Raw genomic sequence first — 15320 nt, forward strand, 5'->3', positions numbered from 1 at the left:
AGTTCATGACACTCTAGGGTGCCTTATTGCATTACAATCAATAAGCTTATTGATTACAGATTCATTACAGGTACATTACATTTCATTACATAAATTTGTATTTTACATTCTGCCCGAGGTGGGTTTTCCCTGATTACAGCCCGTCGGTTCACAATTGCGGGAGAGCTCCAAACGATAGCCTTTCCCCACAGAGCCTTTGCGGCGGCCGCACCCAGCTTCAGTGCATCCCTGAGCACGTGGACCTGGACCTTGGAATGTGCCAGTCTGCAACACTCGGTCGAGGACAGCTCCTTGCGCTGGAAGACCAGCAAATTTCGGGCAGACCAAAAGGCGTATTTCACCGAGTTGATGGTCTTTCAGCAGCAGTTGATATCTGTCTCGGAGTGCTGCCCTGGTAACAGCCCATAAAGCACAGAATCATGTGTTACTGAACTGCTCCCTTGTGGGAGAAACGAGAACCAGTTTAAAAATAAGGGGTCTCCCATTTAAGACGGAGATGAGGAGAAATTTTTCTCTCAGAGGGTCGTGAGTCTGTGGAACTCCCTTCTCCAGAGAGCAGCGGAGGCAGGGTCATTGAATATTTTTATGGCTAAGTTATATCGATTCCTGATTAACAAGGGAGTCAAAGGTTATAGTAGGTACACGGGAAAGTAGGGTTGTGGTCACAATCAGATCAGCCATGATCTTATCAAATGGCAGAGCAGGCTCGAGGGGCTGAATGGCCTACTCCTGCTCTTAATTCGTATGTATGAACCTGGACAGATACCACTGCATCTCTCTCCAGATCTTCTTTGCAAAGGGACATTCCAGGAGGAGATGGGTGACGGTCTCGTCCCCATCGCAACTTCCTTGGGGACAGCGCACGGTGGCACTGAGAGGTCGGGAGTGCATGAAGGATCTGGTGGGAAGGGCCCTTCTCACCACCAGCTAAGCTACATCTTGGTGCTTGTTTGAAAGCTCTGGCGATGAGGTGTTCTGTCAAATGACTTTGGCAGAAAGCCTCATCGCTACACAATGGGGGACTCCTTCCAATCGAACACGAAGGATTGTTAATGTTGTATCCACATCACGTACTTCTGTGCCCCAATAGTTTGTTGTGACACACAATCCATTTCTCTTGTTGTATTTTATACTATTACCGTGCGCGTTTCTGTTCTTATGGAGGTGTCTGTGGGTTCCTGTGGGCTTGATGTTGGTAATTTCAGCCTCCAATGCCTGTGTTTGAATACAGCCAACACTGACAGGAGGTAAATCTGTTTCACTTGCTGCTTGTAAGGATCCCACATTAAATCAGTCTGGGCAGCATCAATCCATTACTTACTGGGAATGGGCCCACTGCAAAAATTGTATTTAATTAATGATTTCACTCAGATAAGATCAGAGCAGGTGGAGTCAGGACAAAGAGCAGAATTAATAGCAAGCTGGGTACAAAACAGAAAACAGAGAGTAAGTGTTAAAGGTAGTTACTCAGACTGGCAAAAGGTCTGAGTGGTGAATCACAGGGATTGGTGCTGGGACCACTGTCTTCACCATTTATATAAACGATTTGGACTTGGGAATTGGAAGTATAATTTCAAAATTTGCAGACAACACCAAACTGGGGGGTATAGTTAATACTGAGGAGGAGTGCGACACAATACAGGAAGATATAAATAAATTTGCACAATGGGCGTGTAACTGGCAAATGAATCTCAATATAGATAAGTGTGAGGTTTTAAATTATGATGGGAAGAATAAGTGGGCCACTACTTCAATAATGGGGTAAAGGAGCAGAGGCGTCTCGGGGTACAGATACACAAATCACTAAAAGTAATGACACAGGTTAATAAGGCCATTAAAAAAGCAAACCAACACTGGGGTTCATTTCCAGAGGAATAGAATTGAAAAGCAGAGAAGTTATGTTAAACTTATACAGAACCTTGATAAGACCACACTTGGAGTACTGTGAACAGTTCTGGCCTCCATATTATAAAAAGAATATAGAGGCACTCTATAGAGTAGGTGAAAAAAAGATTTACGAGGATGATACCAAAACCGAGAGGTTATACTCAACAGGAAAGATTGAACAGGCTGGGGCTCTTTTCTCCAGAAAAGAGAAGACTGAGAGGTGACCTGATGGAGATCTTTAAGATTATGAGAGGGTTTGATAGAGGAGTCATGGAGAAGATATTTCCACTTGCGGGGGAGACCAGAACTAGGGGCCATAAATATAAGATAGTCACTAATAAATCCAATCGGGAATTCAGGAGAAACCTATTTACCCAGAGAGTGATTAGAATGTGGAACTCGCTGCCACAAGGAGTAGTTGAGGCGAATAGCAGAGATGCATTTAAGGAGAAGCTAGATCAGCAGATGAGGGAGAGAAGAATAGAAGAATATGCTGATAGGGTTAGATGAAGCAGGGAGGGAGGAGGCTTGTGTGGAGCATAAACACCGGCATAGACCTGTTGTGGGGAATGGCCTATTTCTGTGCCGGACATTCTATGTCAGATAGGCTGCAGCATGGCTGGTGTTAAAAGTGAATCAGTGTCAAACTGGTGAAAATATCGGTGCTATTGGGGTGTTGGGGCCGCATCACCTTCCTTAGAATTAATAATAATAGTAACAAAACTTCACTCATTTAATCTTCTAATATGCAGAGCATATCTTTGCTTCGTTCGTGAATAATGAACCGAGGCCCTGCGAGTACAATTGCAACTGACTGTCCATAAAGTTTAATGGAAACTGAGCAACTTGTGTTGATGTATCACCAGCCTGAAAATATAGGGCTCGATTTTAAAAGTAAAGAACAGGTGGGTTGGGGGTGGGGGTGCATTGAAAATTGCCACCATTTCAGACCCGCCTCCAACCCGCCCATTTCCCGTTTTCACGGGGGCGGGCGACCAACCCGCTCCCAGGGGGCGGGGCGGGCCTCATAACCTTTCAAGGAGACTTCAGGCATCCATTTTTTACTAATTCCCGATTTCCACCCTGGGTGGCCAGGATTCCTGGGCCTTCTGTTTTACTCCTCGTGAAAGGAGGTGAGAAGGTCCGAGAGTAACAGGCAGGTGCCTAGAAAGGCACAGCTTGTGGGCCCTGAGGAGCAGGAGTGCTTCCCCCAGGCCCAACAAACCTCCCTGCACCGACACCCCTCCCCCGATCCCGGACCCTTGACCCCGAACCTCCCCCTCCGACCCCCGACATTCCCCTCAATGATCGCTGACCCCGGCAACGACCCCCGATCCCATCCCACATGATTTGCGACCCCCGTGCCCACCTATGCCCATCCATACCCCGTGCTCACCCGTGCCCCCCATCCATGCAAACAAAGACTTACCTGAAGACGTCCTCTCCCTGGCTGGTTTCCCGTCCCATTGAGACCAGCCTGTCAATCAACCGGTCGGTCAGACGGGAAACAAAAAAAATAAAAGATGTCCTTCCGTCAAAATCTTCAGGATGTTACGGAAACCCGTACCAATGGGTTTCCTGACCTCAAATTGACCCCCGCCCCTTTCCCGGCTCCGTTTTAAAATCACCCTCATAATCTCTGAACATCAACCATGGAGTGGAGTGAACAAATAGGTGGCAGCTGCAGTTAAAGGCAGAGAAATGGAATATATAGAGAGAGATGGGTAGGGAGAGGGAGGGATGTGGAGAGACAGAGCAATGGAATATACAGAGAGAGGGAGGGTGGATAAAGAAAGGGAGCAACTTAAACAGAGAGGGGTGGACGGCAGACAGAGAGATCCAGGAACGGGGCAAAATGAGGGGATTGTGTAGAAAACGGGTCAGCAAAATTGCAGAGAACAGAGCCAGGCACAGAGAGAAAGTGGATAGGGACAGAGTGGGAGGGAAGAGAGAGGGTAAAGAGTGATTGATGGGGATGATAGAGAGGGACGAAAAGGAAGTGAGAGAGTGAGGGGTCGGGAAACAGTGAGGTGGACTCAGAGGTGAGAACTCGGTTGGGAGAGAATGGGAGATGGGGAGCAAGGTAGGGAGGGGTGCGGATCGAGTGAAAGGGACAGGGAGGGAGAGAGATACACTAGTGTGCAAGGAGTTGGAGGCAAATAAGCAGGGCAGCAGGAATAGTGAGATAGGCAATGGGAGATAGAGAGGGATGAAGACAGATACAGACCGTGTCAGAGAGAGAGAGAGAGAGACTCGAACGGGAAGGTGGGAGACAGAGAGACAGGCCCACGGACAGCTGTGTTCATGCTGCAGGTCAGCCATTCTTCAAGATGATCTCAGCTATTTAGATTCACAGATTATTCATTTAATGGAGATTTCTTACAGTAAAGAGAGAGCAGGTCCCCAGTGACACCAGGACCAGAGTTTTATTAACACAGCACATGGAGATTTCTTACACAGTCCAACCCCTTACTGGCAAAGTCACACATTGTACAAAAGGGATCCAACAAACTCCTGAAATTTGTCACTTAGTTACAAAGAGGGTTATTCATATATCAGTGATAACGCCCTTTGTACAACTTGATGTCTACAGGAACTGAGCTAACTTGAGCCATGTTTATTTTTAAAAAAAATCTATGTCCCTGACCCCGTCTCCCCGTGCGTCCCTGACCCCGTCTCCCCGTGCGTCCCTGACCCCGTCTCCCCGTGTGCATCCCTGACCCCGTCTCCCCGTGCGTCCCTGACCCTGTCTCCCCGTGTGTCCCTGACCCCGTCTCCCCGTGCGTCCCTGACCCTGTATTTGGCGTTTTCCCCTTTCACTCTTTCTGACTGAAACTTGTCTGATGAGTGGTAACTCTGTCATACAAGGTACTTTCTGAATCCTCACTGCCTGTCTGTCCAATTCACCTTCTCCCCCTAACCTCTGTGGTGTTGCCGTGGATTTCTTCTAAACACACATTGGCCTCACCCCTTTCTGCTTTGTCAACGTCTCTTCCTTTGAGCATTATCTCTGGACTCCTCCTCTTCGATCACCTCCCTGCCGATCCCCATACCCCGCCCTCCCATTGCTCCACTGATCAGATCTCATTGACTTCCTTTGGTTTCCTGACCCTCAACACATTCCCGAAAAGTCCCTCCAAGGTTTGCCTGTCCTACCTCTGCAAACGCCTCCATCTCCATGTCCCACACTCTTTGATCCTCCAACACTGGCCTTCTGTGCATTCACTCATTCCTCGGTTCCCCTTCTGCGGCAGTGCCTCCAGCTAACCCGGCTTTACTCTCTGTTAATCCCTTCTGAGTGACAGAAACTTCATCTACTCCTGTGAAATTCCTCCATCGACTATTCTAACTGAGTCATTGGCCTGATTTTTAAAAAAAGACTTAACGCCTGTTTTGAAACATCAACAGACCTTCTGCGCCTGAATGATTCCGTGTTTCATGTCTACAAGGAGTGTGAGAGGTTGCAGCCCCTGTTCCACTATTTAAAGGGGCTGCTCCACAACTTCTGGCTGCGTTTCAGTCCCACGCTCCTCATCTTTGGCCACCGGGTGAGGAGGAGGGCGGGTCAGTCAGAGGATCTCCTCGTGGGCCTGTCCAAGGTGGCCATCCACAGGTCCAGGTTAGACGGGGCCCGTGGGGGCGGTCGCTCCAACTGTCGGCCTCTCTTCCCCGGAATTCTCCGTGCCTGGGTGGCCCTGGAGATGGAGCACGCGGTGTCTGCCGGTTCGCTTGGGGCTTTCCGCGACCGGGGGGCGCCGCAGGGGCTGGAGTGCATCCTGGACCGATATAATAAAATTTAAATTTGACGCTTATTTTGGGTTTTTTGGTTTTTCTGCACAGGAACACACCCAAAACCCCGCTTCTTGTGAAAGGGGGGCCTAAAAACACAAAAAAAGGAAAAAAAAGTCAAGCGTCACTCTGACTGCACTTCCAGCAAACACTTCAGAACTGAGCTGAGTGGAGGTCTGAGCAGAGCAAAACGACAGCCCTTGCCTGCCTCCTGAATCCGGGAGAAGGCAGAAAAAAAAACCATCAGTGATTCCCAGACGATTGAGGACCAACAGCTGTTAAAATATCAGACACGGAGTTACAGGAATGTTTTAAGGGGGCCCAGAAATAGTTAAAAGAGAGAATTAACCCCACAGATGCTGTAGGCGGGGCTCGATTATTAGTCCGGTCCGGTGCAAACTAATATCCAGTCGCTAATTCACAGCCCTTCCTCCGGACAATTACATTTCGGGTCAGACTCCCTGAGGATGTGTTTAAAAAATGATCTGAATACAGGAACATGTTTTGATAATGTTACTGTCTGTTGCTTTTGCTCATTTTTTGTCGGCTGCTGTTAAATTTAATTTTGGTATAACTTTTGACAACAAATGTGTTTAAAGGAGATGCCTTTGGCCCTGTTGCTGAGTCCCTTTGGTAAATTGAGGTGATAATTTTGATCTGGAATTAAGTTGTGATGTTGGGAAGTCAGTTACCGCTTCACTTCAGCCGTTTTCCTCATTTGACCAATTTACCAATTAGAGTAAACGGATATTTAATCACATTGAGCAGCTCCTCTCTGAACTTACTCTGGGTCACTGTGTAAATGGCCGTGTTCGTGCAGGAACTCAGAAGCTGAAGCAGAATTCCCACTTGTTCGAAGGTTGGGAAAGGGTTATAGAAAGATCGGCGGTTAAAGCCGCCTGAAATTCGATAATATAAAAAATATACGACCGTTGTCATCCAGAGCAGGATAAAACTGCCGGATATGGCAAAAAGTAAAACGATGGACCTTCTGCGGTTCTTCATCTCAGTGTCCTTGTCATTCTCACCATTGCTGAGGTCCCGGAGGCTCCTTCGGGCCCGACTGGCCACTAAAATGCGTCTGACGGTGAGAGCATTAAACAATAAAATCAAACAGAATGGAAGCAACGGGGTTAACAGCTGTTCAATCCAAGAAAATGCGATCCATGTGGGTAGAATATAAAACTGTAATGATACACGACAACCCCGTGGTATATTGTTAACAGTAGGGTAATGAACATACACGAAGGGCCGGGGAATGTTCTTTAAACCGAACAGCGCGCTCAAAGTCACGATAATCACAAGTGAAGTTTTCTCGGTGCAATATTTTGTTTTCAGCTTCTGACAACTAATGGCTACAAAACGATCAAAGGTAAAAGCGACCGTTAACCAAACAGAACTGTCTGTGGCAGTAGGAGCCAGGAAGAGAATGAATCTGCAAACACGAGTGTGGAGCAGGAAAGTGTCCCCCCAATAAAGATGAGCAATCCGATATAAGATCACATTACAGACAATCACCAGGAGATCCGCCGTCGCCATGGCCACCAGGTAGCGAGTGATACATTTGGAGAGACCGCACTTTCCACGGGACAGGATCACAATCGCCAGCAAGTTCACTGAGAGAAAGAGAGAGACAGAAACAGTGAAATCACTAACCGGGCTGATCAATGAGCTCTCAGTTTAACCGATGTGCATGGGCTATGATTGTGTTTATTTATTGGTTTTTCCCCTTGGCTTCTGCCTCCTGTTCCGAAGGGGCAGCTCATTCTGGGAGGTTCCTTTCGGGTGACGGTGGCCCCGGGATCCCTCACCCGACAGCTGAGTCCTCACTTGTGATCCTTGAGATTAAGTTTATTCAGTCGATTCCGACACTGGGAGGTCCGCGGGGCAGGACGTCACCAACTATGAAAGTGAAAGGCGAGAAGACGAGTTAAATCAGGAAATACAGACAAGGTGACTCTAAATTTGGTTTAAATCGTAATACGGGGGAAAACCTAATGATTTGACCCACACAATACCAGAGACTTTGATTTTAGAAAATACATTGAAAACACGAGCCTGGTATTGAGTTGCTGCCCGTCATCTTTCAGTAATTAATTAGATGAGGTTTCCAGTGGAGTATTGTGAATGCATCATGACACAATATGTCAAGGAATTTAATTCTGTAACGTGCTCCAGTTATAACCAGGTCCAGTCTTTATATCTCAGCACAAGGCGTGAGAAAAACAAAGGACAGTCGGATCCTCGGAATAAGAGATCGATCCCAGGAGCCGCGCGGTATAAGAACAAATCACCGCCAACTCTCACTCATGGTCTCCAGCTAATCCCCCTCCCGAACCAGTGTCAAGACTGGTTTCCCCACTCTGCACAATAACACACATGGACTGAAGTATACAGTCATCGTCATTCAACTAGTCTAAACAATACTTTAAACATCAAACACATCAAAAGTCCTGTGAAGCCATTTTGCTGAAATATAATTATGATCTGAGAGGAACATTTGACGGGAACACAAGATTGTACCTTCGAGTGAGGAGGACAGTTTCTGTCGCATGTTTTATTTATCTGATGCGTATTCCGTTTGTTCCCTGTCCTTCTATCCTGAAGACACTGACTGATGCCGGGATACACAGCCGCAATTTGCTCTCCGGAACCCCAGGCGATCGGTCCTCGGGAAACACGACAATCTCACCCGGTCCTTCCTCACCCGATCTCCATAACAGGCGCGCTTTCCACCAGGTGGCAGTGGATTACACTCAGGACCGTGCGCCCTGCCTGTTTTACCCCTGCCTGGCCAGGGAGCACCAAGGACACATTCAGACCCCAGACTCGACAGTTCAGCACAGAGCGAGGGTGAGTTACTCGGTGCATTGACCAATGGGACAAGGATGGAAGTTTTAACTATCACTAAATTGTGAAGAATAACATTTTACATTTACCAGGCTCAGAGCACAAACAGCAATATCGTTAAACATTCTGTTACTTACACCGTACGTGTTGATAATGACTTACCAGGTACTCCAATTGCTGCCAGAACAGGGTAATAAATGAATTCTATCTCCGTAAATAAAGACCAACGCATTTCTCTGTGGAGACGATGTCTTTCGGTGCTGTAAAGAGGTATGCGAACTGCGATAGTCAGGTAACGAAGTTAAAACAGCGAGATACTTATAGTGTAAATAAACCCCGAATGGGACAATTAGATCGCATCCCGACTGACATCACATATTACTTACAGACTCCTGAACAAATAAGTTTTGGTCCCATCTGACCTTTGACTATCACACTCATTAAGGTGACAGAACATTACACATCGACCAGCTGAGTAACCTTTTGGAACAATGAATTGTACAATGACAGAGTCACAATTTCTAAGTTTAATAAATTACATGAAGATTGAAACCACAAGCACACAGTGTAAGAAATATCGAAACCCAGTTCACCAATGTGACATTTTTCCTTGAATCTTCTGGCCTGGGAATCCATTCCCAGGCCGGTCCTGCTATTCCCTGTCACCCTACTATGTAATTTAGCACAGTCCTTGTCACCTTGTTTCACTCATTCCCCCTCTTTCTGTCTCTCTCAATGCCCAGGCCTCTCTCCCTCACACACACTCCTTTGACTTGACTCCCAAATTTCTCTGTCTGTTAATCTACCTCTTTTATTCCCTCTTTCTCTGGAACTCTATTTTCTTCCTGATTTCCCCTCTTTCTGGCTAACGGTAGTTAACTCAAAATGATTTTTGAGACTGAGATTGATAGATTTTTATTTGATGAAGATATCAAGGGATATGGATCAAAGGCGGGTAATTGGAGTTGAGGTACAGATCAGCCATGATCTGACTGAATGGCGGCACAGGATTGAGGGGCTGAATGACCCACTTCTGTTCTTATAAGATAATTTTTCACTTCTTTATAATTGGCCGCAGCTCATACTCCAGGTTCAAACGAGTTGTTACTCACTCTTTTCTGCCAGCTGGTGGAATTTACGTTAAAGTCTGGCTGATCTCTGCACCTCAGTGAAAGACAGAGCCAAGCATAGTTCTGGGAGCCTTTGCTGCTTGTCTGACCGCTGCAGGCAGACCACAGCTCTTAAAGGGACAGTGCATCAAAAATCCAGAACCACAAGCTGAAGGGAAGCAAGCCACAATGTCCCGACAGGTCACTCAGCAGCTGGGCAGCAGCTCATGGCCTGGTGTTTGACGACAGTCCTTTTATCATTTACTCCAAAACCCGAGTCACACACAACATTCTAGAAACACTCAGCGAGTCGGGCCCCATCTGTGGAGAGAACAGACCAATTAACTGAGATCTCAATGATATGAGGAACAAGACACGGCCCCCTGTGAGAAACAAAGAACTTGCATTCATATAGCACCTTTCACATCCTCCTTTAAGACACTCCTTAAAACCTGCCTGTTTGACCGAGCTTTTGATCACCTGTCCTAATATCTCCTTACGTGGCTCGGTGTCAAATTTTGTTTGAAAATCGCTCCTTTGAAGCGCCTTGGGACATTTCACCACCTTAAAGGTGCGATATAAATGCAAGTTGTTGTTGATGTTATTCACGGTGAGATTGTGCGTTTCATTTCTTCCTCATTATTGTGGTTCTGACATCGAGGTGAAGAGTGACAGAGAGCAGATTTTAAAACCGTTGGAATATCAGTGAAATTAAATTGTGGCAAGTGAGAAACTCCGAGTCAGTTTTGCTCTGTATTTCCTGCATCCAATATTGCAGATAAATGAAAGTGAAGCTTTTGAAGGCAGAAAGTTTAATCGCCCCGTCGGAGGAACTGAACTGCTGTCTTTCCACGTGACAGGCGAAGATACTCATCACTATACTCATGGATAAGGCCATCCTTGATCACTTCCTTGTATCCCTCTGTACCCACATCCCCCTTCCCCCTCCAAAACCCACTTCATTCTGTGTTCGCCCATCAAAAAAACCCTCCCCCCAAGTCACTTACAATCACAATTTCAAAGTTCCAACTGTCCAGCCTTTGGCCCTCCATTCACCACGACATTTCTGCAGCTACCGATCTGCTCAATCACACACTCACCTCCACTTTTGATGCAGTTGTCCCCATTAAAACCATTGCTCTCTCTCACACTGTTCGGCCACCCTGGTACAGCTCTCGTCTCCTCTCCCTTCAGTCCAAGGGACAGGGTAAGGTCGCATAGCGATTATATTACTGGACTAGTAATCCAGTAGGTCCGGACTAATAATCGGGAGTCATGAGTTCAAATCTCCCCCACAGCAGCTGGGGAATTTAAAATCAGTTAATTAAATAAAATCTGGACTGAAAAGCCACCATCAGAAATGGTAACTCTGAATGCACTGGATTGTCATAAAAACCCCTCTGGTTCACTAATGCCCCCCTGAGGGAAGGAAACATGCCGTCCTCAGACCAATAGCAATGTGATTGATTCTTAACGGTTCTCTGAAATGGCCTAACAAGCGACTCAGTTGCACAATCCCGCTACGTAATAAGAATAAAACAATACGGGCCACACGCACCGAACAAGGCTCAGGCAATCCAAGCACAGTCGACCCTACGAAGTTCACCTCACGAACATTAGGGGACTTGTGCCAAAATTGGGACAGCTGTCCCAGAGATTGGTCAAGCAACAGCCTGAAATAGCGACACTCACAGAATCATGCCTTTCAGCCAAAGCCCGAGACTCCTCCATCATTATCCCTGGGTATGTCCTGACCCACCAGAGGTGGCAGCACAGTGCTATACAGTCAGGAGGGAGTGGCCGTGACAGTCCGCAACAGTTGACTCTGGACACCATGAAATGTCATGGTTTCAGGTCAAACAAGGGGAAGGAAACCTCCTGCTGATTCCCACTTACCGACCTCCCTCAGCTGATGAATCGTTACTCCTCCCTGTTGAGCACCACTTGGAGGAAGCAGTGAGGGTAGCAAGGGCACAGGCTGTGCTCTGAGTGGGGAAACCTCACTGTCCATCACCAAGAGTGGTTCGGCAGCACCACTGCTGGCCGAGTCCTGAAGGACATAATTGCCATACTGGGATTGTGGCAGGTGGAGAGAGAACAAACATGAGGGAAAAACCTTTTGGACTTCGTCCACATCAATCTACCTGTCGCAGATGCATCTGCCCATGACAGCATTGGTTGGACCGACCACTGCATAGTCCTTATGGAGACGAAATTCCGACTTCACACTGTCCAGCATATTGTGTGGTGGCCGTGCTCAATGGGATAGATTCAGAACAGATCTATGCAACTCCAAACTGGGCATCCATATGGTGCTGTGGGCCAACAGCAGCAGCTGAATTCTATTCCGCCACAATCTGTAACCTCATGGCCCGGCATATACCTCACTCTACCATTACCAACAAGCCAATGGATCAACCCTGGTTCAATGAGGGGTGTAGAAGAGCGTGTCAGGAGCAGCACCAGGAGTACCTAAAATGAGGTGTCAACCTGGTGAAGCTACAATTGTCCTACAACACAGGACTACATGCAAGCCAAACAACAGAAGTAGCATGCTAGAGAGCACAGCTAAGCAATCCCACAACCAACGGAGCAGATCAAAGCTCTGCAGTCCTCCCACATCCAGTCCTGAATGGTGATGGACAATCATCCTCAATGATGGCAGAGCCCAGCACGTGAGTGCAAAAGACAAGGCTGAAGTGTTTGCAACCATCTTCAGCCGGAAGTGCCAAATGGATGATCCTTCTCGGTCTCCTCCTGAGATTCCCACCATCACATAAGCCAGTCTTCAGCTAATTCGATTCACCCCACGTGATATCAAGGAACGGCTGAACGCATTGGATTCAGCAAAGGCAAAGGGCCCCGACAAAATCCCAGCTGTAGTGCTGGAGACTTGTGTTCCAGAACTAGATACGCCTCTAGCCAAGCTGTTCCAGTGCAGCTACAACACTGGCATCTACCCAACAAAGTGGTTAATTGCTCAGGTCTGTCCTGTCCACAAAAAACAGGAGAAATCGAATTCATCCAATAACCGCCCCATCAGTCTACTCTCAAAGATCAGCAGAGTGATGGAAGGTGTCGTCGACAGTGTTATCAAGCAGCATTTACTCACGAATCACCTTCTCACCGATGCTCAGTTTTGGTTCCACCAGGATCACTCGGCTCCAGACTTCATTACGGCCTTGGTCCAAACATGGACAAAAGAGCTGAATGCCAAAGTTGAGGTGAGAGTGATTGCCCTTGACACCAAGGCAGCTTTTGACCGAGTGTGGCATCAAGGAGCCCTAATAAAATTGAAGTAAATGTGAATCAGAGACAAAACTCTCCAGTGGCTGACGTCATAGCTAGCACAGAGGAAGATGATAGTGATTGTTGGAGGCCAATCATCTCAGACCCAGGACATTGCTGCAGGAGTTCCTCAGGGCAGTGTCCGAGGCCCATCCATCTTCAGCTGCTTCATCAATGACATTCACTCCATCATAAGGTCAGAAGTGGGGTGTTTGCTACTGATTGCACTGTGTTCAGTTTCATTCACAACCCCTCAGATAATGAAACAGTCCGCTCTCACATGCAGCAAAACCTGGACAACATCCAGGCTTGGGCGGATAAGTGGCAATTAACATTCGCGCCAGACAAGTGACAGGCAATGATCATCTCCAAGAGAGAGTCCAACCACTTCCCCTTGACATTTAATTTCATTACTGTTGCCGAATCGCCCACCATCAACATCCTGGGTGTCACCATTCACCGGAAACTTAACTGGTGAAGCCACATAAATACTGTGGCTGCAGGAGCAGATCAGAGGCTGGGTATTCTGCGGCGACTGACTCACCTCCTGACTCCCCAAAGCCTTTCCACCATCAACAAGGCACTAGTCAGGAGTGTGAAGAAATACTCGCCACTTGCCTGGATGAGAGCAGCTCCAACAACACTCAAGAAACTCGACACCATCCAGGACAAAACAGCCCGCTTGATTGGCACCTCATCCACCTTAAACATTCACTCCCTCCACCACCGGCGCACCGTGGCTGCAGTGTGTACCATCCACAGGAAGCAATGCAGCAACTCGCCAAAGCTTCTTCGTAAGGACCTCCCAAAACCTCGACTCTACCACCTAGAAGGAAAAGGGCAGCAGGTACACGGGAACAACACCACCTGCACAGTCCCTTTCAATTCACACACCATCCTGACTTGGAAGTACATCGCTGTTCCTTCATCATCGCTGGGTCAAAATCCTGGAACTCCCCATCTACCAGCACTGTGGGAGTACCATCACCATACAGACTGCAGCGGTTCAAGAACGGAAGCTCACCACCACCTTCTCAAGGGCAATTAGGGATGAGCAATACCTGCTGGCCTTGCCAGCAATGCCCACATCCCATGAAAGAATAAAAAAAATCATCCAAATAACCTCTGGTCTGTCTCTCCCTATGTTTGAGTCACTCTATGTTTATATGTATGCGTGTGTGTCTGTTTCTTTGTGTAGGTGTGTCTTTCTGTGTATTTTTGTGTCTGTCGATGCATGCGTGTGTCTCACATTTTCTATGTTTTCCTGAATGCGTCTGTTTCTCCTTCTTTCCCTCTCTCACTCTCTCCCGCGCTCCCCACATAATTTTACTCTGGACATAATTGAACAAAGAGATGAAAAAGTGGTCGGGAAGTCTTTTTTCAACAGTGGCCTGTGGAAAATTAAACAAACTGTCATCAAACAATCGTTCAAAAAGAATCAGTAAAACATGAAGCATCTGTGGTGAATGTACGGTAACACCCAGCATCGATTCCTCGTTAGTTTTGTGGTGAGTATCCCCGCCTGTCACGTGGGAGACCGGGGTTCAATTTCCCGACGAGGAGGTTATTGCTGCTTTAGAAGTTTCACTTTCATTTATCTGCAATATTGGATGTTGAAAATACAATGAAAAACTGACTCGGCCTTTCCCACTTCCACAATTTGATTTCACAGCGATTTTAAAATCTGCTCTCCGCCTCACTCTTCAGCTCGATGTGAGAACCACAATGATGGGCAAGAAATAAAATGCAGAATTGTGCTGTGGACAGACCGGGTCTGAGTCACCAGCCCGAAACAGTGAGAGACCGATCGAGAGAGAGACAGACAGAAAGAAAAAAGATGGAGATACAGAGAGAGACAGGTCTCGGAACAGGCGCAGATGAGAAAACCGACTCGGAAGATCTCACATACAGCAATGAAAAGGATGCATGTTTCAGTGAATCGATTTTAACTACTTCTTTGATGACAGTTTGTTTAACTTTCCACGCGCCACTGCTGAAAGAAGACTTACTTTCTATCTCTTTGTTAGTCAAGGTCCAGAGAAAAATTATGTGGGGAACAGGGAAAAAGTGACAGAAAGAAAGAGACACTCAGAAACGGGTAGAAAAAGTGAGACACACGCAGACATATTCACACATACACACACATTCATAGCTACATACACACTCACACAAAGACACACCGCATGTACACACAAACATACACCCTCCAAAAACCTGAAAGTAACACAGGACTACTAGCCAAACAGCAGAAGCAGCATGCTATAGACAGAGCAAAGCAATCCCACAACCAACGGATCTTCTGCAGTCCTGCCACACACAGTTGTGAATGGTGGTGGTCAATTAAACAACTAACGGGAGGAGGCTCTGTGAACATCCCCATCCTCAATGATGGTAAAG

The 15320-nt window shown here is 47.1% G+C and overlaps 1 long non-coding RNA gene across 2 annotated transcripts in view; it reads left to right on the top strand.

Moving 5' to 3' along the window:
* LOC137302153 (uncharacterized) overlaps window positions 1-6954 on the top strand; it is a 33434-nt gene extending 26480 nt beyond the window's left edge. For both annotated transcript variants that reach the window (XR_010958432.1, XR_010958431.1), the window contains exon 3: window positions 5728-6954. This is a non-coding gene — a long non-coding RNA (uncharacterized lncRNA). The remainder of the gene's footprint in view (window positions 1-5727) is intronic.
* Window positions 6955-15320: the final 8366 nt, after the last annotated feature.

The sequence above is a fragment of the Heptranchias perlo genome, chromosome 35 (genome assembly GCF_035084215.1).
Source record: "Heptranchias perlo isolate sHepPer1 chromosome 35, sHepPer1.hap1, whole genome shotgun sequence".
Lineage (NCBI taxonomy): Eukaryota > Metazoa > Chordata > Chondrichthyes > Hexanchiformes > Hexanchidae > Heptranchias > Heptranchias perlo.